We start from the raw sequence: 26312 nt of genomic DNA on the forward strand, positions 1-26312 counted from the left end.
CTTTGCAATACCACAGAAGCAATGCATGGTCAATGTACAGCAATGACACACCTGTGTGAACAGCCAGGAGACCCCCCCCCCCCATGTTATGTTACATAGTTACATAGTTAGTACGGTCGAAAAAAGACATATGTCCATCAAGTTCAACCAGGGAATTAAGGGGTAGGGGTGTGGCGCGATATTGGGGAAGGGATGAGATTTTATATTTCTTCATAAGCATTAATCTTATTTTGTCAATTAGGAACATTCAGCACCCACCCGCTATCAAGGCAGCTGCCTATCATGTCATGCCCTACCTGCACAGGTGTGCTGGCTACTCAAATGATCCAATTAAGGAGGCCATTTAGTCAGCAGCAGCAGAAGTCCTGTGCCTGGACGCTCCAACAGCGGCCAGACACAAGCAGAAGCAGAAGCAGCAGAAGCAGCAGCAGCACCACCTTTTGTTTTTTGGCTGCAGCAGCAGCAAGGCCCACAGGGCTGGCTAGCTGGCTAGCCAGCAAGCAGGTAGCAATGAAAGTAGGAATCTTTCTTTTTAACCCTGTAAGGGGGTGGTGCACTGTACCCGAAGATACTGCCATATCGGGTCAATGCATAGGGCGACGGAAGCAAGCTTCGAAATCGGCCCCCGTTCTCAAAAATCCATTTAATATATGGTCCCCAGATAGGGGACGTATCAGATATTAAACTGATAAGAACAGATTTTTTTTTTTTTAAGTTAGCCCTCAGAACTCACTCAGAGTTCCAAGATCTTATTTGGAACTCAATTTTGTGTTCATCATCAGGTAACATGTTTTTATTTCTTTTCTTAAACACTAATGAAACAAAATAGAACATTTAAAAACAAAATAAGAAACAACATAAAATAGCAAAACCAAACATTACTTTCTAATTAAGCAAAACCAAATTAGAAGGTCATCCCCTTCCTCCATGCAAACACCATTAGAAAGTCTATCAGTCCTCGACTGATATTGCCATTTGCTATATCTTTCTTAACTTGAGACGCTAACCAGCCTGGAATTTTATACGTTTCAACAAAACGGTTCATGTCTGCCTTGAAAGAAAAATAGACTTTATCCCGAGCTTCTTCCTCCCGGTTCTTCAAGCCTATCTTTAGATCCATCATATCTTTGTCAAACGTTTTTCTTTCTGCTTCCGACAAATTTTCCAACAAACCACCAAGCACACCAAAATACTGCACTGGCACATACACTTCCTCCTCTCTCTTCTTCTTCTGCTCTGTAGGTCTTCTAGTTGGAACCTGCTCCACTTCTGGTTCTTTCACTTCAGCTGGTTCCTCTCTGCTTCTTTTTACAGCTTCCTTTTTCTCTGAATTTTTCTCAGACTTTTTCTTAGGACACGAGCCAAGCAGATGGCCCTCCTCACCACACAGATGGCATTTCCTTTTCTTTTGACAATTTTCCACGTCGTGACCCTCCTCTTGACACTTGAAACACCACAAAAACGTGCAATCCTCCTTTCTGTGACCGTACTGTTTACATTTGCGGCAAAAATCTTGCATGCCAGAAAAATACAGATCCCCGTTCACAGAACCAATTTTAAACCGTCCTGGGGGGATCACTAACTTGCCATCTGCCATTTTAAATTTCACATGGAACCTCCACTTGGTGGTCCATAGTCCATATTGATTAAATACCTTGCCTTTAGGCAGAACACTGTCACAGAATCGAGACAAAAAGGTAACGATATCCTCCTCCGAAGTATATGGGCTATACATCCTTATAGTCACCAATCGTTCTCTACGTGGGAAATGTGGAACTATCTCCACCCCTTCCAAAACCGGACATACCTTCTTTTGCTGCAATATGTTCCAAAATGACTCATAGTCCTCTTCAGAAGCCAGCACCACGTCGTAGTATCCACTTCTGGGAAACTCAAGCATGGATAGGATTTGCTCCCTCTTGACTTCCAGCAACTTAAACAGCACTTCTTCCACGACAAAGACAAGGCCTCTTTCCTTCTTCCGGACATCGAGCAGGGAAATACGAACTCCATTCCGAAGTCTCGCAAAAGGCGGCACGCCTTCCGAAGAAAAACCGCAATCTTCCTCCATGTCCATGATGTCCAGACACCTCCCCCACCGAAGTAGGTAGGTGGGGATCGCCTCCCGTTGTCTGGGGACTAAGCCGGCTCCCTGATAGCAGCAGGGGGGTGAAGTCCCTCCGTTAAGAAGGACGATCCCCCCAGGCAAAGGAGCCGGGTACCCCAGACACCCTCTGGCCAGACCAAGTGAGCAGAACTACACTTGATCTTAGCCAAAAGGCCGAGAAGCGATAACCGTGAAAGGGGCGGGCCCAACAAGGTGCCCTTCATGGGCACTATCACTGCTTGCTGTCAGGGAGGCTGCCAGACAATTTTCCATGCACACTCTGGGCTGGGGGGCAGTCAACCACCAGTACACACAGCAGAACCTAAACCCATACCATTATTGCTAAGCAGCAAGACAGGGGCCCATTGCACTCCCACGGGGCCTTTTTAAATGCAATCCATAACCCGGATTTGCCAGGAACCCTTCTTACTCCTCCTACTTGCATGTGACACTGGGCTTAGGATCTGCATAGGAAACACACACACAAGCACACACCTACCTTTGTTGCCTGCAGATGCCTCCTTGGCTGTCCCCAAACGGTATCAAACCAACACCCACGGGAAGCTGTAAGCATAGAGGACATGCCTGCACCCCATTGGACTTACCTGTGTGGGTTAAACCCGGGTTATTTGACAACCTATGGCGGTGATGGTTCTGCTCAGGCAGAGCAGTGCTGATGCTCCTCATAAAGCTGTCGCTGCTGTGAAGGTTCTAGGTGACATCACAAATCCCTATGGTTACATACACAACAAAGCTGGGTTGTTGTTATTTACACTCTGCAAGGCCTGTGGAAGTGAGTGACATCATAGCACTGTAGTTCTGAGGGTTCTAGATGGATGCAACAATCTCCTGTTGCTTCTATGAAGGCCATAATAGACGACATCACCAAACAGCTCCATAGTCACATACACAGCAAAGGAGAGATGTTGTTTACACCTAGTGATGTCAGTGGTATTGAGTGACATCACAGCACAGTGCTAAGGCTCCTGGGCCTGGACACAGCAGCGGCTGCAATATCTCAACGGAGAATACGTTTATATATATATGTGTGTGTGTGCGCGTATATATATATATATATATATATATATATATATATATATATATTTCTCCGCCGAAATCACTTTTAAACCCATTTCCACCTTTTTTTCCCTTCTCTTCCTCTTACTTTTTTTTCACGTTTTTTTACGTTTTTCTCCTTTTCGCCTCTTTTCTGGGCGTATTATTCTTCTTTTTCTTCTTTTTTTTCGTCTAATGCATACCCCATCAGTGCAGCAATGCTTATTCAATACCGCCAGTAGATGGAGACACTGGGGGATAATTTTCTAAGGATTTATACTGATTTTTCCTGTCTGAATTTGTCGCACAGAAAGTTGCAGGCCAAATATGTGTGACATTTCTGCGACTTTAGCTTCTAGAGCATTTTTACAACATTATACATAGGTGCTGAATACATAAAAAGCGACTGTTCAGCGACAGACAAGTCGCATCGGCTGAAAGTAGGCCAGAATGTCAGTCCATGTTGGAGCAGGTTTAGATACAGTCTAAAGTATAGATCTCAAAGTCTGTGCACAGAATTTAGCAAGGGCCTCGCACCTTCTGATGCATCAGGCAGGTGCACAATAGCATAGCCTAACCCTCTGTACTTTGGTCTATATTGATGCGGGACATAGACAGCCAGCTGATGACCAATCCATTAGTGCAATGGATGGCTGGAAGCATTTGTCTTTGCCTTTGCAATACCACAGAAGCAATGCATGGTCAATGTACAGCAATGACACACCTGTGTGAACAGCCAGGAGACCCCCCCCCCCCCCATGTTATGTTACATAGTTACATAGTTAGTACGGTCGAAAAAAGACATATGTCCATCAAGTTCAACCAGGGAATTAAGGGGTAGGGGTGTGGCGCGATATTGGGGAAGGGATGAGATTTTATATTTCTTCATAAGCATTAATCTTATTTTGTCAATTAGGAACATTCAGCACCCACCCGCTATCAAGGCAGCTGCCTATCATGTCATGCCCTACCTGCACAGGTGTGCTGGCTACTCAAATGATCCAATTAAGGAGGCCATTTAGTCAGCAGCAGCAGAAGTCCTGTGCCTGGACGCTCCAACAGCGGCCAGACACAAGCAGAAGCAGCAGCAGCAGAAGCAGCAGCAGCACCACCTTTTGTTTTTTGGCTGCAGCAGCAGCAAGGCCCACAGGGCTGGCTAGCTGGCTAGCCAGCAAGCAGGTAGCAATGAAAGTAGGAATCTTTCTTTTTAACCCTGTAAGGGGGTGGTGCACTGTACCCGAAGATACTGCCATATCGGGTCAATGCATAGGGCGACGGAAGCAAGCTTCGAAATCGGCCCCCGTTCTCAAAAATCCATTTAATATATGGTCCCCAGATAGGGGACGTATCAGATATTAAACTGATAAGAACAGATACTACACTTGATCTTAGCCAAAAGGCCGAGAAGCGATAACCGTGAAAGGGGCGGGCCCAACAAGGTGCCCTTCATGGGCACTATCACTGCTTGCTGTCAGGGAGGCTGCCAGACAATTTTCCATGCACACTCTGGGCTGGGGGGCAGTCAACCACCAGTACACACAGCAGAACCTAAACCCATACCATTATTGCTAAGCAGCAAGACAGGGGCCCATTGCACTCCCACGGGGCCTTTTTAAATGCAATCCATAACCCGGATTTGCCAGGAACCCTTCTTACTCCTCCTACTTGCATGTGACACTGGGCTTAGGATCTGCATAGGAAACACACACACAAGCACACACCTACCTTTGTTGCCTGCAGATGCCTCCTTGGCTGTCCCCAAACGGTATCAAACCAACACCCACGGGAAGCTGTAAGCATAGAGGACATGCCTGCACCCCATTGGACTTACCTGTGTGGGTTAAACCCGGGTTATTTGACAACCTATGGCGGTGATGGTTCTGCTCAGGCAGAGCAGTGCTGATGCTCCTCATAAAGCTGTCGCTGCTGTGAAGGTTCTAGGTGACATCACAAATCCCTATGGTTACATACACAACAAAGCTGGGTTGTTGTTGTTTACACTCTGCAAGGCCTGTGGAAGTGAGTGACATCATAGCACTGTAGTTCTGAGGGTTCTAGATGGATGCAACAATCTCCTGTTGCTTCTATGAAGGCCATAATAGACGACATCACCAAACAGCTCCATAGTCACATACACAGCAAAGGAGAGATGTTGTTTACACCTAGTGATGTCAGTGGTATTGAGTGACATCACAGCACAGTGCTAAGGCTCCTGGGCCTGGACACAGCAGCGGCTGCAATATCTCAACGGAGAATACGTTTATATATATGTGTGTGTGTGCGCGTATATATATATATATATATATATATATATATTTCTCCGCCGAAATCACTTTTAAACCCATTTCCACCTTTTTTTCCCTTCTCTTCCTCTTACTTTTTTTTCACGTTTTTTTACGTTTTTCTCCTTTTCGCCTCTTTTCTGGGCGTATTATTCTTCTTTTTCTTCTTTTTTTTCGTCTAATGCATACCCCATCAGTGCAGCAATGCTTATTCAATACCGCCAGCAGATGGAGACACTGGGGGATAATTTTCTAAGGATTTATACTGATTTTTCCTGTCTGAATTTGTCGCACAGAAAGTTGCAGGCCAAATATGTGTGACATTTCTGCGACTTTAGCTTCTAGAGCATTTTTACAACATTATACATAGGTGCTGAATACATAAAAAGCGACTGTTCAGCGACAGACAAGTCGCATCGGCTGAAAGTAGGCCAGAATGTCAGTCCATGTTGGAGCAGGTTTAGATACAGTCTAAAGTATAGATCTCAAAGTCTGTGCACAGAATTTAGCAAGGGCCTCGCACCTTCTGATGCATCAGGCAGGTGCACAATAGCATAGCCTAACCCTCTGTACTTTGGTCTATATTGATGCGGGACATAGACAGCCAGCTGATGACCAATCCATTAGTGCAATGGATGGCTGGAAGCATTTGTCTTTGCCTTTGCAATACCACAGAAGCAATGCATGGTCAATGTACAGCAATGACACACCTGTGTGAACAGCCAGGAGACCCCCCCCCCCCCATGTTATGTTACATAGTTACATAGTTAGTACGGTCGAAAAAAGACATATGTCCATCAAGTTCAACCAGGGAATTAAGGGGTAGGGGTGTGGCGCGATATTGGGGAAGGGATGAGATTTTATATTTCTTCATAAGCATTAATCTTATTTTGTCAATTAGGAACATTCAGCACCCACCCGCTATCAAGGCAGCTGCCTATCATGTCATGCCCTACCTGCACAGGTGTGCTGGCTACTCAAATGATCCAATTAAGGAGGCCATTTAGTCAGCAGCAGCAGAAGTCCTGTGCCTGGACGCTCCAACAGCGGCCAGACACAAGCAGAAGCAGAAGCAGCAGAAGCAGCAGCAGCACCACCTTTTGTTTTTTGGCTGCAGCAGCAGCAAGGCCCACAGGGCTGGCTAGCTGGCTAGCCAGCAAGCAGGTAGCAATGAAAGTAGGAATCTTTCTTTTTAACCCTGTAAGGGGGTGGTGCACTGTACCCGAAGATACTGCCATATCGGGTCAATGCATAGGGCGACGGAAGCAAGCTTCGAAATCGGCCCCCGTTCTCAAAAATCCATTTAATATATGGTCCCCAGATAGGGGACGTATCAGATATTAAACTGATAAGAACAGATACTACACTTGATCTTAGCCAAAAGGCCGAGAAGCGATAACCGTGAAAGGGGCGGGCCCAACAAGGTGCCCTTCATGGGCACTATCACTGCTTGCTGTCAGGGAGGCTGCCAGACAATTTTCCATGCACACTCTGGGCTGGGGGGCAGTCAACCACCAGTACACACAGCAGAACCTAAACCCATACCATTATTGCTAAGCAGCAAGACAGGGGCCCATTGCACTCCCACGGGGCCTTTTTAAATGCAATCCATAACCCGGATTTGCCAGGAACCCTTCTTACTCCTCCTACTTGCATGTGACACTGGGCTTAGGATCTGCATAGGAAACACACACACAAGCACACACCTACCTTTGTTGCCTGCAGATGCCTCCTTGGCTGTCCCCAAACGGTATCAAACCAACACCCACGGGAAGCTGTAAGCATAGAGGACATGCCTGCACCCCATTGGACTTACCTGTGTGGGTTAAACCCGGGTTATTTGACAACCTATGGCGGTGATGGTTCTGCTCAGGCAGAGCAGTGCTGATGCTCCTCATAAAGCTGTCGCTGCTGTGAAGGTTCTAGGTGACATCACAAATCCCTATGGTTACATACACAACAAAGCTGGGTTGTTGTTGTTTACACTCTGCAAGGCCTGTGGAAGTGAGTGACATCATAGCACTGTAGTTCTGAGGGTTCTAGATGGATGCAACAATCTCCTGTTGCTTCTATGAAGGCCATAATAGACGACATCACCAAACAGCTCCATAGTCACATACACAGCAAAGGAGAGATGTTGTTTACACCTAGTGATGTCAGTGGTATTGAGTGACATCACAGCACAGTGCTAAGGCTCCTGGGCCTGGACACAGCAGCGGCTGCAATATCTCAACGGAGAATACGTTTATATATATGTGTGTGTGTGCGCGTATATATATATATATATATATATATATATATATATATATATATATATATATTTCTCCGCCGAAATCACTTTTAAACCCATTTCCACCTTTTTTTCCCTTCTCTTCCTCTTACTTTTTTTTCACGTTTTTTTACGTTTTTCTCCTTTTCGCCTCTTTTCTGGGCGTATTATTCTTCTTTTTCTTCTTTTTTTTCGTCTAATGCATACCCCATCAGTGCAGCAATGCTTATTCAATACCGCCAGCAGATGGAGACACTGGGGGATAATTTTCTAAGGATTTATACTGATTTTTCCTGTCTGAATTTGTCGCACAGAAAGTTGCAGGCCAAATATGTGTGACATTTCTGCGACTTTAGCTTCTAGAGCATTTTTACAACATTATACATAGGTGCTGAATACATAAAAAGCGACTGTTCAGCGACAGACAAGTCGCATCGGCTGAAAGTAGGCCAGAATGTCAGTCCATGTTGGAGCAGGTTTAGATACAGTCTAAAGTATAGATCTCAAAGTCTGTGCACAGAATTTAGCAAGGGCCTCGCACCTTCTGATGCATCAGGTAGGTGCACAATAGCATAGCCTAACCCTCTGTACTTTGGTCTATATTGATGCGGGACATAGACAGCCAGCTGATGACCAATCCATTAGTGCAATGGATGGCTGGAAGCATTTGTCTTTGCCTTTGCAATACCACAGAAGCAATGCATGGTCAATGTACAGCAATGACACACCTGTGTGAACAGCCAGGAGACCCCCCCCCCCCCCATGTTATGTTACATAGTTACATAGTTAGTACGGTCGAAAAAAGACATATGTCCATCAAGTTCAACCAGGGAATTAAGGGGTAGGGGTGTGGCGCGATATTGGGGAAGGGATGAGATTTTATATTTCTTCATAAGCATTAATCTTATTTTGTCAATTAGGAACATTCAGCACCCACCCGCTATCAAGGCAGCTGCCTATCATGTCATGCCCTACCTGCACAGGTGTGCTGGCTACTCAAATGATCCAATTAAGGAGGCCATTTAGTCAGCAGCAGCAGAAGTCCTGTGCCTGGACGCTCCAACAGCGGCCAGACACAAGCAGAAGCAGAAGCAGCAGAAGCAGCAGCAGCACCACCTTTTGTTTTTTGGCTGCAGCAGCAGCAAGGCCCACAGGGCTGGCTAGCTGGCTAGCCAGCAAGCAGGTAGCAATGAAAGTAGGAATCTTTCTTTTTAACCCTGTAAGGGGGTGGTGCACTGTACCCGAAGATACTGCCATATCGGGTCAATGCATAGGGCGACGGAAGCAAGCTTCGAAATCGGCCCCCGTTCTCAAAAATCCATTTAATATATGGTCCCCAGATAGGGGACGTATCAGATATTAAACTGATAAGAACAGATACTACACTTGATCTTAGCCAAAAGGCCGAGAAGCGATAACCGTGAAAGGGGCGGGCCCAACAAGGTGCCCTTCATGGGCACTATCACTGCTTGCTGTCAGGGAGGCTGCCAGACAATTTTCCATGCACACTCTGGGCTGGGGGGCAGTCAACCACCAGTACACACAGCAGAACCTAAACCCATACCATTATTGCTAAGCAGCAAGACAGGGGCCCATTGCACTCCCACGGGGCCTTTTTAAATGCAATCCATAACCCGGATTTGCCAGGAACCCTTCTTACTCCTCCTACTTGCATGTGACACTGGGCTTAGGATCTGCATAGGAAACACACACACAAGCACACACCTACCTTTGTTGCCTGCAGATGCCTCCTTGGCTGTCCCCAAACGGTATCAAACCAACACCCACGGGAAGCTGTAAGCATAGAGGACATGCCTGCACCCCATTGGACTTACCTGTGTGGGTTAAACCCGGGTTATTTGACAACCTATGGCGGTGATGGTTCTGCTCAGGCAGAGCAGTGCTGATGCTCCTCATAAAGCTGTCGCTGCTGTGAAGGTTCTAGGTGACATCACAAATCCCTATGGTTACATACACAACAAAGCTGGGTTGTTGTTGTTTACACTCTGCAAGGCCTGTGGAAGTGAGTGACATCATAGCACTGTAGTTCTGAGGGTTCTAGATGGATGCAACAATCTCCTGTTGCTTCTATGAAGGCCATAATAGACGACATCACCAAACAGCTCCATAGTCACATACACAGCAAAGGAGAGATGTTGTTTACACCTAGTGATGTCAGTGGTATTGAGTGACATCACAGCACAGTGCTAAGGCTCCTGGGCCTGGACACAGCAGCGGCTGCAATATCTCAACGGAGAATACGTTTATATATATGTGTGTGTGTGCGCGTATATATATATATATATATATATATATATATATATATATTTCTCCGCCGAAATCACTTTTAAACCCATTTCCACCTTTTTTTCCCTTCTCTTCCTCTTACTTTTTTTTCACGTTTTTTTACGTTTTTCTCCTTTTCGCCTCTTTTCTGGGCGTATTATTCTTCTTTTTCTTCTTTTTTTTCGTCTAATGCATACCCCATCAGTGCAGCAATGCTTATTCAATACCGCCAGCAGATGGAGACACTGGGGGATAATTTTCTAAGGATTTATACTGATTTTTCCTGTCTGAATTTGTCGCACAGAAAGTTGCAGGCCAAATATGTGTGACATTTCTGCGACTTTAGCTTCTAGAGCATTTTTACAACATTATACATAGGTGCTGAATACATAAAAAGCGACTGTTCAGCGACAGACAAGTCGCATCGGCTGAAAGTAGGCCAGAATGTCAGTCCATGTTGGAGCAGGTTTAGATACAGTCTAAAGTATAGATCTCAAAGTCTGTGCACAGAATTTAGCAAGGGCCTCGCACCTTCTGATGCATCAGGTAGGTGCACAATAGCATAGCCTAACCCTCTGTACTTTGGTCTATATTGATGCGGGACATAGACAGCCAGCTGATGACCAATCCATTAGTGCAATGGATGGCTGGAAGCATTTGTCTTTGCCTTTGCAATACCACAGAAGCAATGCATGGTCAATGTACAGCAATGACACACCTGTGTGAACAGCCAGGAGACCCCCCCCCCCCCCATGTTATGTTACATAGTTACATAGTTAGTACGGTCGAAAAAAGACATATGTCCATCAAGTTCAACCAGGGAATTAAGGGGTAGGGGTGTGGCGCGATATTGGGGAAGGGATGAGATTTTATATTTCTTCATAAGCATTAATCTTATTTTGTCAATTAGGAACATTCAGCACCCACCCGCTATCAAGGCAGCTGCCTAACATGTCATGCCCTACCTGCACAGGTGTGCTGGCTACTCAAATGATCCAATTAAGGAGGCCATTTAGTCAGCAGCAGCAGAAGTCCTGTGCCTGCACGCTCCAACAGCGGCCAGACACAAGCAGAAGCAGCAGAAGCAGCAGCAGCACCACCTTTTGTTTTTTGGCTGCAGCAGCAGCAAGGCCCACAGGGCTGGCTAGCTGGCTAGCCAGCAAGCAGGTAGCAATGAAAGTAGGAATCTTTCTTTTTAACCCTGTAAGGGGGTGGTGCACTGTACCCGAAGATACTGCCATATCGGGTCAATGCATAGGGCGACGGAAGCAAGCTTCGAAATCGGCCCCCGTTCTCAAAAATCCATTTAATATATGGTCCCCAGATAGGGGACGTATCAGATATTAAACTGATAAGAACAGATTTTTTTTTTAAGTTAGCCCTCAGAACTCACTCAGAGTTCCAAGATCTTATTTGGAACTCAATTTTGTGTTCATCATCAGGTAACATGTTTTTATTTCTTTTCTTAAACACTAATGAAACAAAATAGAACATTTAAAAACAAAATAAGAAACAACATAAAATAGCAAAACCAAACATTACTTTCTAATTAAGCAAAACCAAATTAGAAGGTCATCCCCTTCCTCCATGCAAACACCATTAGAAAGTCTATCAGTCCTCGACTGATATTGCCATTTGCTATATCTTTCTTAACTTGAGACGCTAACCAGCCTGGAATTTTATACGTTTCAACAAAACGGTTCATGTCTGCCTTGAAAGAAAAATAGACTTTATCCCGAGCTTCTTCCTCCCGGTTCTTCAAGCCTATCTTTAGATCCATCATATCTTTGTCAAACGTTTTTCTTTCTGCTTCCGACAAATTTTCCAACAAACCACCAAGCACACCAAAATACTGCACTGGCACATACACTTCCTCCTCTCTCTTCTTCTTCTGCTCTGTAGGTCTTCTAGTTGGAACCTGCTCCACTTCTGGTTCTTTCACTTCAGCTGGTTCCTCTCTGCTTCTTTTTACAGCTTCCTTTTTCTCTGAATTTTTCTCAGACTTTTTCTTAGGACACGAGCCAAGCAGATGGCCCTCCTCACCACACAGATGGCATTTCCGTTTCTTTTGACAATTTTCCACGTCGTGACCCTCCTCTTGACACTTGAAACACCACAAAAACGTGCAATCCTCCTTTCTGTGACCGTACTGTTTACATTTGCGGCAAAAATCTTGCATGCCAGAAAAATACAGATCCCCGTTCACAGAACCAATTTTAAACCGTCCTGGGGGGATCACTAACTTGCCATCTGCCATTTTAAATTTCACATGGAACCTCCACTTGGTGGTCCATAGTCCATATTGATTAAATACCTTGCCTTTAGGCAGAACACTGTCACAGAATCGAGACAAAAAGGTAACGATATCCTCCTCCGAAGTATATGGGCTATACATCCTTATAGTCACCAATCGTTCTCTACGTGGGAAATGTGGAACTATCTCCACCCCTTCCAAAACCGGACATACCTTCTTTTGCTGCAATATGTTCCAAAATGACTCATAGTCCTCTTCAGAAGCCAGCACCACGTCGTAGTATCCACTTCTGGGAAACTCAAGCATGGATAGGATTTGCTCCCTCTTGACTTCCAGCAACTTAAACAGCACTTCTTCCACGACAAAGACAAGGCCTCTTTCCTTCTTCCGGACATCGAGCAGGGAAATACGAACTCCATTCCGAAGTCTCGCAAAAGGCGGCACGCCTTCCGAAGAAAAACCGCAATCTTCCTCCATGTCCATGATGTCCAGACACCTCCCCCACCGAAGTAGGTAGGTGGGGATCGCCTCCCGTTGTCTGGGGACTAAGCCGGCTCCCTGATAGCAGCAGGGGGGTGAAGTCCCTCCGTTAAGAAGGACGATCCCCCCAGGCAAAGGAGCCGGGTACCCCAGACACCCTCTGGCCAGACCAAGTCAGCAGAACTACACTTGATCTTAGCCAAAAGGCCGAGAAGCGATAACCGTGAAAGGGGCGGGCCCAACAAGGTGCCCTTCATGGGCACTATCACTGCTTGCTGTCAGGGAGGCTGCCAGACAATTTTCCATGCACACTCTGGGCTGGGGGGCAGTCAACCACCAGTACACACAGCAGAACCTAAACCCATACCATTATTGCTAAGCAGCAAGACAGGGGCCCATTGCACTCCCACGGGGCCTTTTTAAATGCAATCCATAACCCGGATTTGCCAGGAACCCTTCTTACTCCTCCTACTTGCATGTGACACTGGGCTTAGGATCTGCATAGGAAACACACACACAAGCACACACCTACCTTTGTTGCCTGCAGATGCCTCCTTGGCTGTCCCCAAACGGTATCAAACCAACACCCACGGGAAGCTGTAAGCATAGAGGACATGCCTGCACCCCATTGGACTTACCTGTGTGGGTTAAACCCGGGTTATTTGACAACCTATGGCGGTGATGGTTCTGCTCAGGCAGAGCAGTGCTGATGCTCCTCATAAAGCTGTCGCTGCTGTGAAGGTTCTAGGTGACATCACAAATCCCTATGGTTACATACACAACAAAGCTGGGTTGTTGTTGTTTACACTCTGCAAGGCCTGTGGAAGTGAGTGACATCATAGCACTGTAGTTCTGAGGGTTCTAGATGGATGCAACAATTGGGGATTTTCCTAGTATTATGACGGAAAATATGGATTTTATAAAAGACAGGAGGCGAGCATTATATGCATTGTTCTTCTTTACTGCAGACATATAGCAGCCCATAAACAGTTAAATTCCACAAGAAAAAACTTTACACACAATGTGAAACGTACAGGTGTGACCACCTAACTTGCTAGATAAATGTAACCAATGAGAATACAGGATCCCATATATAAGGTTCAGGTAAAGCATATTCTTCCTCTTCTTTGTGCGGATAGATAAGTTCAACATAAAGTCCAATAAGTAAGGTCCAACTGAAAAATTTTCTGTAACTTCGAAAAACTGTAGAATGACTGAATAGGGTTGTATACAATTTGGACTCCTTCAATGATGTAATTGGAGGAAAACTTGAGAGAGGAAAGAGGTCATCATCCAAAAGAATATAAATTGAAGAACGTAGGTCGACATCCCTGGTTGATTAATAAGCTGAAATATATCAAAATATAATAGTTAGAAGGGTGGTAGAGGGAGGGATAATGCTCGCCTCCTGTCTTTTATAAAATCCATATTTTCCGTCATAATACTAGGAAAATCCCCAATTTTATAACAAGACAGGAGGCTCGCATTATATGCATGTTTAAAGTTATCGAATTATATTCAACAAACAAAAAATAATAATCAATTATAGTAATGACATAGATATATGGGAATCAGGTCTATAATAAAAGGTTTTAAAAGTTGAATCTGAAGACCAATTAGCTGCCTTCAGAAGGTCTGATAAAGAGCCACCTGTTTGAATTATTTTAGTGGATACTGCTCCTCTAACAGAATGAGCCCCAAATACCGAAGTATCGATACCAGCCATACACATGACGTTTCTGACCCATCTAGCTAGAGTTGCAGAAGAAACAGGTAAATGAGGTTTACAGAAGGAAATGAGTAATTGAGAACAAGCAGAATGTCGAAGTGTTAAAGTTCTAGTCTCATATGCTTGAAGACATTTGACTACACAAAGTTTGTCGTTATGAGGAAAGGATGGATAAAACACCTGACGAATATTAGTTTTTGTCCTTTTATATATAAAGAAGATAACTCCTTGAGGGGAGAATTGTCTTTGAGATACATCAAGAATTCTGACATCAGAAATCCTTTTAATGGATATTAGACAGAGTAACGTAGTTAATTTAAAAGACAGAAGTTTTAACGAAAGAGTATCATTATCTTGCCACGAATTAAATAATTCTAAAATTAAATTGACATCCCAAGTAGATTGATATTTGGGAGTGGGTGGACGTTTAAAACGCATGCCTTTTAGAAGTTTACATACAATCGGATGTTTCCCAATGGGGAGAGTATTTACTGGAGAGTGATAGAAAGATATGGCTGATCGGTACAGGTTCAACGTACGATACGCTTTTCCTGAATCAAAAGAAGCCGATAGATAATTCAAGATACAGGGAATAGGTGCCGATATGGGATCCAGATCCCGTTGTAGGCACCAATCAGACCAAAGTCTCCAGGCTGATCTATAAGCGATCCTGGTGCCTGGAGCCCATGCTTCTGATAAAATGTCTCTAGTTGATTGAGAAAGTACGTACTCCGAGGGGATTGGCCTGAAATTAACCAAGCTACAAGTTGAAGTTGTTGCGACACAATCAGTGGATGTGGATTCCCTAGGGGGTCTAACAACAAATTGTTGAGATTGGGTAAGATCCTTGGATAATCTATTAACATCCCCAATATTTGGGGGAACCAAGGTTGTGATGGCCACCACGGAGTTATTAGTACTACCGAAGCTTTCTGAATTGAGATCTGGAAAAGTAACCTGGGGATCAGAATGAAGGGGGGAAACGCATATAGTCTCTGATTTGGCCAAATTTGTATGAGAGCATCTGTCCCTAATGATTCGGGATCCGGGCGCCAACTGAAGAATCTTTGAATCTGACGATTCAGTCTGGAAGCGAACAGGTCCAAGTATAGAGGACCCCACAAAAGATGAAGTTGGTGAAATATAGAAGGATCTAATCTCCAATCGCTGTAATCCTTGAGATAGCGGGAATTCCAATCGGCTATTATATTGGAAAGGCCCGGGATGTACTCTGCTTTGAGAATGATCTCCCTGTCCAAACAAAAATGCCATAGGTCTTTGGCAATGCTCGCCAACATAGGGGAATTCGTTCCTCCTAAACGATTGATATATTGGACCGCTGAAATATTGTCCATGCGTAAAAGTATACAACAATGGGTTCTGTCCCCCACAAAACTCTTGAGGGCAAAGAATCCGGCCATCAATTCCAGACAATTGATGTGGATTTGAGATTCCTGGATGGACCATTTGCCACCCGTGGATAGGTGGCCACAACGAGCTCCCCATCCAGTTAGGCTTGCGTCTGATTCCAGAATTAGATCTGGCAGGGGGTTGAAAATGGTCTTCCCATTCCATTCCTGGATATGGTGCAGCCACCAAATTAACTCTTCCTTCGCTTCTGAAGATAGTTGGATCTCGTCTGAGTATCCCAAGCCTTCTCTCAAGTGCTGAATTTTTAGACGTTGAAGAGCTCGATAGTGTAACGGGGCCGGAAAGATGGCCTGAATTGATGCAGATAAGAGACCCACAATTCAAGCTATGGCTCGAAGAGAAATTAGGTTTTTGTTGAGTAATGATCGAATTTCCCTGCGAATCGTCTTCAATTTCTTCAATGGAAGGCTCAATAGAGCCGTCTGAGAATTGATCAAGAAACCCAGAAATTCCATTTCCTGAGAAGGAACAAGAATGGATTTGTCTTGGTTTATTAAGAATCCGAGATTTGATAACAGATCCAGAGTCCAATTCATATGGAGAATGGCTAATTGGTATGAACTTGCCATAATGAGAATGTCGTCCAAATAAATTATGAGACGAACACCTCTGGATCGTAATAGTGCTATTATTGGTTTCATCAATTTGGTGAAACACCAAGGGGCCAATGAAAGGCCGAAGGGAAGACAAGTGAACTGCCATTTGTTCCCTTTCCAAACAAATTGAAGAAACGGTTGGGAAATAGGATGAATTGGTACCGTGAGGTAAGCATCTTTTAGATCGACTTTTATCATCCAATCGTTTTCCCATAACATGTCTCTTAGAAGATGGATGCCCTCCATCTTGAAATGGCGATATATTACTAAATTGTTTAATGTTTTTAAATTTATTACTGGGCGATAGCCAGCATCCTTCTTTTTCACTAGAAAAAGATTGCTTACATAACCTGGAAAATTTAGGGGTACCTGAATAATGGCTTGTTTGGTCAGAAGGTCTTTTATTTCCAATTCTATAAGATTTTGATCCTCCACAGAAAAATGAATGGGAGGAGGAGGAAGAGTTTGAGATGGAATAGTAATGAATTCTATCAGATAACCCTTTGTTGTATTGATAATCCATTGGTCGGAAGATATCCTTTCCCAAAAATGGGAAAAATGTAGGAGTCTTCCGCCCACTGGGGGAAGGAAAGAAGTTGTTAATTGTGCACTTACCTGTTGGTCTGGAACGGGTGTTGAATCTTTGTCCCCTTGGTCTCCATGTTCGACCTCGATAAGGGAAAAAGGGTTGGGGTTGAGGTTGTGGTTGGGGAGGGGGGATGGAATAGGCAGCTCTGTCTGTGTAAGCGGGGCCTCTATATTGTGCTCTGAATTGAGTGTGACGGCCGGGAAAACGACCCCTGTTTCTCCCGGCCCTTCCAAAAACCCTAGTGGGAAAGACTTTTTTCAATGACACCTGGGCTTTGTCCAGTGTGGAAAATAAGCCCACGTACTTAGAAATTTCTTTGATAAAATTGTCACCGAAAAGGTGATTATCCACATCCGTGGATGTAGGAGTGGGAGCCAAATAGGTTAGCTGTGGGTCTAATTTTAATAAAATAGATCGTCTTCTCTCTATACAGAAGGCCTCATTTATGCTACCGAACAAGCAAATAGTCCTTTGTATCCATCCCCTAAGGGAGTCATTGTTAATAGGGTTGCCAGTTTTAAATGCCTCTTCGGACATTTCCATAATACGAGTCAATGGGCCCAGTAAATCTAAGAACTTATCCTGACACAGTTTAAAACTGCGGTCAATTCCTTTAATAGGATTTTTTCCCGATTTTTGTATGAATCTAGATAAAATAGGATCAATATCGGGAGTAGCTGAGGAAGCTGTGGATAAAGTGGGACGTGGGCACTCGGCCCTAAGTTTATTCCTGGCTTTATTGTCCATGTTTTTACGTAGCCAAAGACAAATAAATTTGTCTACCTCAGCAGATGGGGTCCACTCTCCGGATCTGGGGTGAACTATTTGGGAGGGATCAAAGTAAGGAATGCCTTGACTATCTACCACCTTAGAACTAGAAGGTGTACTGTCATCACAATAAACATCACCCTCAATTTCAGTAGGTAAGTATGAGGGGTCATTTCCATCCGTAAAATCGGAGTCATCAACAAGTTCCCCATCATCTCGTTCTCCATTATAATATTCATAGGTTTCATCGTAAACATATTCCTCAGATATAGGTATATCAGATGTAATATTAACCCGTGTATCATTATACTCCTCCCGGGTAGAGGGTCCTGGATGTTGTGTGGTAACATCAGTATGACTGCACTTTTTAAGCAGATTATCATCATCATTTTGACCTTTTTCTTTGAAAATAGTTTTTCTATGTTTTTTAGGTAATAGGTCATCATGGGAAGAAAGTCTCTTTTTTGTATGACTATGGGAACTCAGGGATTGGTGTGCCAGTTGTGCTGAAGATTGAGATATCGCTCTGGCTACAGAGTCTGCAATGGTTTCTTGAACCGCTGCCATGGCATTATTAACGGCAGTGTGCACAGATCTAGAGACTGAATGGTCCACCAATAATTGTAGTTGGTCATTGATAATAATGTCAGAATTAGAGGACTTTTGCTGTTCAGTAGACATAGTGAAATAGTAGGGCACTTAGTATAATTATTTCCAAAATTAATATATGTTGAAATTAATATATGTGAATATCCAGGAAATAATTAATTAAATATATATAAGTAAATTGTAATACTGTAGTCCTAAAAAGGACAAGATAAGACAGAAACCCCCGAGAATAAAGTAAAAATTATTATTCTAAAGACAGTATATCACTATTGTGAGGAGAAGTGTCACAGGGAGGATTCCTGTCAGGCGAGCAGCGCGCGTCTGACAGGAACGGCTCGAGCGCAGCAAGTGAGAACCACTTGCGCCGAGTTCTCGCGAGACTTAGAAGCAGTCTCGTACAGGGGAAACTGAGGAGGTGCGCGATGTATTAATGGCCGCCGGAGAGTAGCGGGACCACAAGAGCGCACGACAAAGGTAATGTATAGTCAAATTAACCGGAAAGTTAAGATAAAGAAAATAAAAATGAATGTTTAAATCTATACCCGCAGCCGGACAAGGGATAGTAATGGCGTAAGACAGGAAAGATAGATAGACAGAGAATACAGTAGTAATGGAAGGAAAATATCTACTAGAATATATAATTGTATGTTATAAAATTGAATGTACACAGTGATACTTATCTGGCTGCAAGCAGCAAAGAAGAGGAAGAATATGCTTTACCTGAACCTTATATATGGGATCCTGTATTCTCATTGGTTACATTTATCTAGCAAGTTAGGTGGTCACACCTGTACGTTTCACATTGTGTGTAAAGTTTTTTCTTGTGGAATTTAACTGTTTATGGGCTGCTATATGTCTGCAGTAAAGAAGAACAATGCATATAATGCGAGCCTCCTGTCTTGTTATAAAATCTCCTGTTGCTTCTATGAAGGCCATAATAGACGACATCACCAAACAGCTCCATAGTCACATACACAGCAAAGGAGAGATGTTGTTTACACCTAGTGATGTCAGTGGTATTGAGTGACATCACAGCACAGTGCTAAGGCTCCTGGGCCTGGACACAGCAGCGGCTGCAATATCTCAACGGAGAATACGTTTATATATATGTGTGTGTGTGCGCGTATATATATATATATATATATATATATATATATATATATATATTTCTCCGCCGAAATCACTTTTAAACCCATTTCCACCTTTTTTTCCCTTCTCTTCCTCTTACTTTTTTTTCAAGTTTTTTTACGTTTTTCTCCTTTTCGCCTCTTTTCTGGGCGTATTATTCTTCTTTTTCTTCTTTTTTTTCGTCTAATGCATACCCCATCAGTGCAGCAATGCTTATTCAATACCGCCAGCAGATGGAGACACTGGGGGATAATTTTCTAAGGATTTATACTGATTTTTCCTGTCTGAATTTGTCGCACAGAAAGTTGCAGGCCAAATATGTGTGACATTTCTGCGACTTTAGCTTCTAGAGCATTTTTACAACATTATACATAGGTGCTGAATACATAAAAAGCGACTGTTCAGCGACAGACAAGTCGCACGGCTGAAAGTAGGCCAGAATGTCAGTCCATGTTGGAGCAGGTTTAGATACAGTCTAAAGTATAGATCTCAAAGTCTGTGCACAGAATTTAGCAAGGGCCTCGCACCTTCTGATGCATCAGGTAGGTGCACAATAGCATAGCCTAACCCTCTGTACTTTGGTCTATATTGATGCGGGACATAGACAGCCAGCTGATGACCAATCCATTAGTGCAATGGATGGCTGGAAGCATTTGTCTTTGCCTTTGCAATACCACAGAAGCAATGCATGGTCAATGTACAGCAATGACACACCTGTGTGAACAGCCAGGAGACCCCCCCCCCCCCATGTTATGTTACATAGTTACATAGTTAGTACGGTCGAAAAAAGACATATGTCCATCAAGTTCAACCAGGGAATTAAGGGGTAGGGGTGTGGCGCGATATTGGGGAAGGGATGAGATTTTATATTTCTTCATAAGCATTAATCTTATTTTGTCAATTAGGAACATTCAGCACCCACCCGCTATCAAGGCAGCTGCCTATCATGTCATGCCCTACCTGCACAGGTGTGCTGGCTACTCAAATGATCCAATTAAGGAGGCCATTTAGTCAGCAGCAGCAGAAGTCCTGTGCCTGGACGCTCCAACAGCGGCCAGACACAAGCAGAAGCAGAAGCAGCAGAAGTAGCAGCAGCACCACCTTTTGTTTTTTGGCTGCAGCAGCAGCAAGGCCCACAGGGCTGGCTAGCTGGCTAGCCAGCAAGCAGGTAGCAATGAAAGTAGGAATCTTTCTTTTTAACCCTGTAAGGGGGTGGTGCACTGTACCCGAAGATACTGCCATATCGGGTCAATGCATAGGGCGACGGAAGCAAGCTTCGAAATCGGCCCCCGTTCTCAAAAATCCATTTAATATATGGTCCCCAGATAGGGGACGTATCAGATATTAAACTGATAAGAACAGATACTACACTTGATCTTAGCCAAAAGGCCGAGAAGCGATAACCGTGAAAGGGGCGGGCCCAACAAGGTGCCCTTCATGGGCACTATCACTGCTTGCTGTCAGGGAGGCTGCCAGACAATTTTCCATGCACACTCTGGGCTGGGGGGCAGTCAACCACCAGTACACACAGCAGAACCTAAACCCATACCATTATTGCTAAGCAGCAAGACAGGGGCCCATTGCACTCCCACGGGGCCTTTTTAAATGCAATCCATAACCCGGATTTGCCAGGAACCCTTCTTACTCCTCCTACTTGCATGTGACACTGGGCTTAGGATCTGCATAGGAAACACACACACAAGCACACACCTACCTTTGTTGCCTGCAGATGCCTCCTTGGCTGTCCCCAAACGGTATCAAACCAACACCCACGGGAAGCTGTAAGCATAGAGGACATGCCTGCACCCCATTGGACTTACCTGTGTGGGTTAAACCCGGGTTATTTGACAACCTATGGCGGTGATGGTTCTGCTCAGGCAGAGCAGTGCTGATGCTCCTCATAAAGCTGTCGCTGCTGTGAAGGTTCTAGGTGACATCACAAATCCCTATGGTTACATACACAACAAAGCTGGGTTGTTGTTGTTTACACTCTGCAAGGCCTGTGGAAGTGAGTGACATCATAGCACTGTAGTTCTGAGGGTTCTAGATGGATGCAACAATCTCCTGTTGCTTCTATGAAGGCCATAATAGACGACATCACCAAACAGCTCCATAGTCACATACACAGCAAAGTAGAGATGTTGTTTACACCTAGTGATGTCAGTGGTATTGAGTGACATCACAGCACAGTGCTAAGGCTCCTGGGCCTGGACACAGCAGCGGCTGCAATATCTCAACGGAGAATACGTTTATATATATGTGTGTGTGTGCGCGTATATATATATATATATATATATATATATATATTTCTCCGCCGAAATCACTTTTAAACCCATTTCCACCTTTTTTTCCCTTCTCTTCCTCTTACTTTTTTTTCACTTTTTTTACGTTTTTCTCCTTTTCGCCTCTTTTCTGGGCGTATTATTCTTCTTTTTCTTCTTTTTTTTCGTCTAATGCATACCCCATCAGTGCAGCAATGCTTATTCAATACCGCCAGCAGATGGAGACACTGGGGGATAATTTTCTAAGGATTTATACTGATTTTTCCTGTCTGAATTTGTCGCACAGAAAGTTGCAGGCCAAATATGTGTGACATTTCTGCGACTTTAGCTTCTAGAGCATTTTTACAACATTATACATAGGTGCTGAATACATAAAAAGCGACTGTTCAGCGACAGACAAGTCGCATCGGCTGAAAGTAGGCCAGAATGTCAGTCCATGTTGGAGCAGGTTTAGATACAGTCTAAAGTATAGATCTCAAAGTCTGTGCACAGAATTTAGCAAGGGCCTCGCACCTTCTGATGCATCAGGTAGGTGCACAATAGCATAGCCTAACCCTCTGTACTTTGGTCTATATTGATGCGGGACATAGACAGCCAGCTGATGACCAATCCATTAGTGCAATGGATGGCTGGAAGCATTTGTCTTTGCCTTTGCAATACCACAGAAGCAATGCATGGTCAATGTACAGCAATGACACACCTGTGTGAACAGCCAGGAGACCCCCCCCCCCCCCCCATGTTATGTTACATAGTTACATAGTTAGTACGGTCGAAAAAAGACATATGTCCATCAAGTTCAACCAGGGAATTAAGGGGTAGGGGTGTGGCGCGATATTGGGGAAGGGATGAGATTTTATATTTCTTCATAAGCATTAATCTTATTTTGTCAATTAGGAACATTCAGCACCCACCCGCTATCAAGGCAGCTGCCTATCATGTCATGCCCTACCTGCACAGGTGTGCTGGCTACTCAAATGATCCAATTAAGGAGGCCATTTAGTCAGCAGCAGCAGAAGTCCTGTGCCTGGACGCTCCAACAGCGGCCAGACACAAGCAGAAGCAGAAGCAGCAGAAGCAGCAGCAGCACCACCTTTTGTTTTTTGGCTGCAGCAGCAGCAAGGCCCACAGGGCTGGCTAGCTGGCTAGCCAGCAAGCAGGTAGCAATGAAAGTAGGAATCTTTCTTTTTAACCCTGTAAGGGGGTGGTGCACTGTACCCGAAGATACTGCCATATCGGGTCAATGCATAGGGCGACGGAAGCAAGCTTCGAAATCGGCCCCCGTTCTCAAAAATCCATTTAATATATGGTCCCCAGATAGGGGACGTATCAGATATTAAACTGATAAGAACAGATACTACACTTGATCTTAGCCAAAAGGCCGAGAAGCGATAACCGTGAAAGGGGCGGGCCCAACAAGGTGCCCTTCATGGGCACTATCACTGCTTGCTGTCAGGGAGGCTGCCAGACAATTTTCCATGCACACTCTGGGCTGGGGGGCAGTCAACCACCAGTACACACAGCAGAACCTAAACCCATACCATTATTGCTAAGCAGCAAGACAGGGGCCCATTGCACTCCCACGGGGCCTTTTTAAATGCAATCCATAACCCGGATTTGCCAGGAACCCTTCTTACTCCTCCTACTTGCATGTGACACTGGGCTTAGGATCTGCATAGGAAACACACACACAAGCACACACCTACCTTTGTTGCCTGCAGATGCCTCCTTGGCTGTCCCCAAACGGTATCAAACCAACACCCACGGGAAGCTGTAAGCATAGAGGACATGCCTGCACCCCATTGGACTTACCTGTGTGGGTTAAACCCGGGTTATTTGACAACCTATGGCGGTGATGGTTCTGCTCAGGCAGAGCAGTGCTGATGCTCCTCATAAAGCTGTCGCTGCTGTGAAGGTTCTAGGTGACATCACAAATCCCTATGGTTACATACACAACAAAGCTGGGTTGTTGTTGTTTACACTCTGCAAGGCCTGTGGAAGTGAGTGACATCATAGCACTGTAGTTCTGAGGGTTCTAGATGGATGCAACAATCTCCTGTTGCTTCTATGAAGGCCATAATAGACGACATCACCAAACAGCTCCATAGTCACATACACAGCAAAGGAGAGATGTTGTTTACACCTAGTGATGTCAGTGGTATTGAGTGACATCACAGCACAGTGCTAAGGCTCCTGGGCCTGGACACAGCAGCGGCTGCAATATCTCAACGGAGAATACGTTTATATATATGTGTGTGTGTGTGCGCGTATATATATATATATATATATATATATATATATATATATATATATTTCTCCGCCGAAATCACTTTTAAACCCATTTCCACCTTTTTTTCCCTTCTCTTCCTCTTACTTTTTTTTCACGTTTTTTTACGTTTTTCTCCTTTTCGCCTCTTTTCTGGGCGTATTATTCTTCTTTTTCTTCTTTTTTTTCGTCTAATGCATACCCCATCAGTGCAGCAATGCTTATTCAATACCGCCAGCAGATGGAGACACTGGGGGATAATTTTCTAAGGATTTATACTGATTTTTCCTGTCTGAATTTGTCGCACAGAAAGTTGCAGGCCAAATATGTGTGACATTTCTGCGACTTTAGCTTCTAGAGCATTTTTACAACATTATACATAGGTGCTGAATACATAAAAAGCGACTGTTCAGCGACAGACAAGTCGCATCGGCTGAAAGTAGGCCAGAATGTCAGTCCATGTTGGAGCAGGTTTAGATACAGTCTAAAGTATAGATCTCAAAGTCTGTGCACAGAATTTAGCAAGGGCCTCGCACCTTCTGATGCATCAGGTAGGTGCACAATAGCATAGCCTAACCCTCTGTACTTTGGTCTATATTGATGCGGGACATAGACAGCCAGCTGATGACCAATCCATTAGTGCAATGGATGGCTGGAAGCATTTGTCTTTGCCTTTGCAATACCACAGAAGCAATGCATGGTCAATGTACAGCAATGACACACCTGTGTGAACAGCCAGGAGACCCCCCCCCCCCATGTTATGTTACATAGTTACATAGTTAGTACGGTCGAAAAAAGACATATGTCCATCAAGTTCAACCAGGGAATTAAGGGGTAGGGGTGTGGCGCGATATTGGGGAAGGGATGAGATTTTATATTTCTTCATAAGCATTAATCTTATTTTGTCAATTAGGAACATTCAGCACCCACCCGCTATCAAGGCAGCTGCCTATCATGTCATGCCCTACCTGCACAGGTGTGCTGGCTACTCAAATGATCCAATTAAGGAGGCCATTTAGTCAGCAGCAGCAGAAGTCCTGTGCCTGGACGCTCCAACAGCGGCCAGACACAAGCAGAAGCAGAAGCAGCAGCAGCACCACCTTTTGTTTTTTGGCTGCAGCAGCAGCAAGGCCCACAGGGCTGGCTAGCTGGCTAGCCAGCAAGCAGGTAGCAATGAAAGTAGGAATCTTTCTTTTTAACCCTGTAAGGGGGTGGTGCACTGTACCCGAAGATACTGCCATATCGGGTCAATGCATAGGGCGACGGAAGCAAGCTTCGAAATCGGCCCCCGTTCTCAAAAATCCATTTAATATATGGTCCCCAGATAGGGGACGTATCAGATATTAAACTGATAAGAACAGATACTACACTTGATCTTAGCCAAAAGGCCGAGAAGCGATAACCGTGAAAGGGGCGGGCCCAACAAGGTGCCCTTCATGGGCACTATCACTGCTTGCTGTCAGGGAGGCTGCCAGACAATTTTCCATGCACACTCTGGGCTGGGGGGCAGTCAACCACCAGTACACACAGCAGAACCTAAACCCATACCATTATTGCTAAGCAGCAAGACAGGGGCCCATTGCACTCCCACGGGGCCTTTTTAAATGCAATCCATAACCCGGATTTGCCAGGAACCCTTCTTACTCCTCCTACTTGCATGTGACACTGGGCTTAGGATCTGCATAGGAAACACACACACAAGCACACACCTACCTTTGTTGCCTGCAGATGCCTCCTTGGCTGTCCCCAAACGGTATCAAACCAACACCCACGGGAAGCTGTAAGCATAGAGGACATGCCTGCACCCCATTGGACTTACCTGTGTGGGTTAAACCCGGGTTATTTGACAACCTATGGCGGTGATGGTTCTGCTCAGGCAGAGCAGTGCTGATGCTCCTCATAAAGCTGTCGCTGCTGTGAAGGTTCTAGGTGACATCACAAATCCCTATGGTTACATACACAACAAAGCTGGGTTGTTGTTGTTTACACTCTGCAAGGCCTGTGGAAGTGAGTGACATCATAGCACTGTAGTTCTGAGGGTTCTAGATGGATGCAACAATCTCCTGTTGCTTCTATGAAGGCCATAATAGACGACATCACCAAACAGCTCCATAGTCACATACACAGCAAAGTAGAGATGTTGTTTACACCTAGTGATGTCAGTGGTATTGAGTGACATCACA

General features: G+C 44.6%; 7 non-coding genes and 1 pseudogene across 7 annotated transcripts; all 8 read right to left on the reverse strand.

Annotated features, from left to right (window-relative positions):
- Positions 1-546: 546 nt before the first annotated feature.
- On the reverse strand, positions 547-719 carry LOC130346960 (U2 spliceosomal RNA; annotated as a pseudogene).
- Positions 720-4384: 3665 nt separating this feature from the next.
- Positions 4385-4575, reverse strand: LOC130346935 (U2 spliceosomal RNA). Its single transcript, XR_008884967.1, has one exon. It is a non-coding gene; the product is annotated as a U2 spliceosomal RNA (small nuclear RNA).
- Positions 4576-6651: 2076 nt separating this feature from the next.
- On the reverse strand, positions 6652-6842 carry LOC130346936 (U2 spliceosomal RNA). The gene has a single exon (XR_008884968.1). It is a non-coding gene; the product is annotated as a U2 spliceosomal RNA (small nuclear RNA).
- Positions 6843-8939: 2097 nt separating this feature from the next.
- On the reverse strand, positions 8940-9130 carry LOC130346937 (U2 spliceosomal RNA). The gene has a single exon (XR_008884969.1). It is a non-coding gene; the product is annotated as a U2 spliceosomal RNA (small nuclear RNA).
- A 2079-nt stretch (positions 9131-11209) lies between these two features.
- Positions 11210-11401, reverse strand: LOC130346959 (U2 spliceosomal RNA). The gene has a single exon (XR_008884988.1). It is a non-coding gene; the product is annotated as a U2 spliceosomal RNA (small nuclear RNA).
- A 9393-nt stretch (positions 11402-20794) lies between these two features.
- Positions 20795-20985, reverse strand: LOC130346938 (U2 spliceosomal RNA). The gene has a single exon (XR_008884970.1). It is a non-coding gene; the product is annotated as a U2 spliceosomal RNA (small nuclear RNA).
- A 2080-nt stretch (positions 20986-23065) lies between these two features.
- On the reverse strand, positions 23066-23256 carry LOC130346939 (U2 spliceosomal RNA). The gene has a single exon (XR_008884971.1). It is a non-coding gene; the product is annotated as a U2 spliceosomal RNA (small nuclear RNA).
- Positions 23257-25338: 2082 nt separating this feature from the next.
- Positions 25339-25529, reverse strand: LOC130346940 (U2 spliceosomal RNA). The gene has a single exon (XR_008884972.1). It is a non-coding gene; the product is annotated as a U2 spliceosomal RNA (small nuclear RNA).
- Positions 25530-26312: the final 783 nt, after the last annotated feature.

Source organism: Hyla sarda, unplaced genomic scaffold (assembly GCF_029499605.1).
Source record: "Hyla sarda isolate aHylSar1 unplaced genomic scaffold, aHylSar1.hap1 scaffold_804, whole genome shotgun sequence".
Taxonomy (NCBI): Eukaryota; Metazoa; Chordata; class Amphibia; order Anura; family Hylidae; genus Hyla; species Hyla sarda.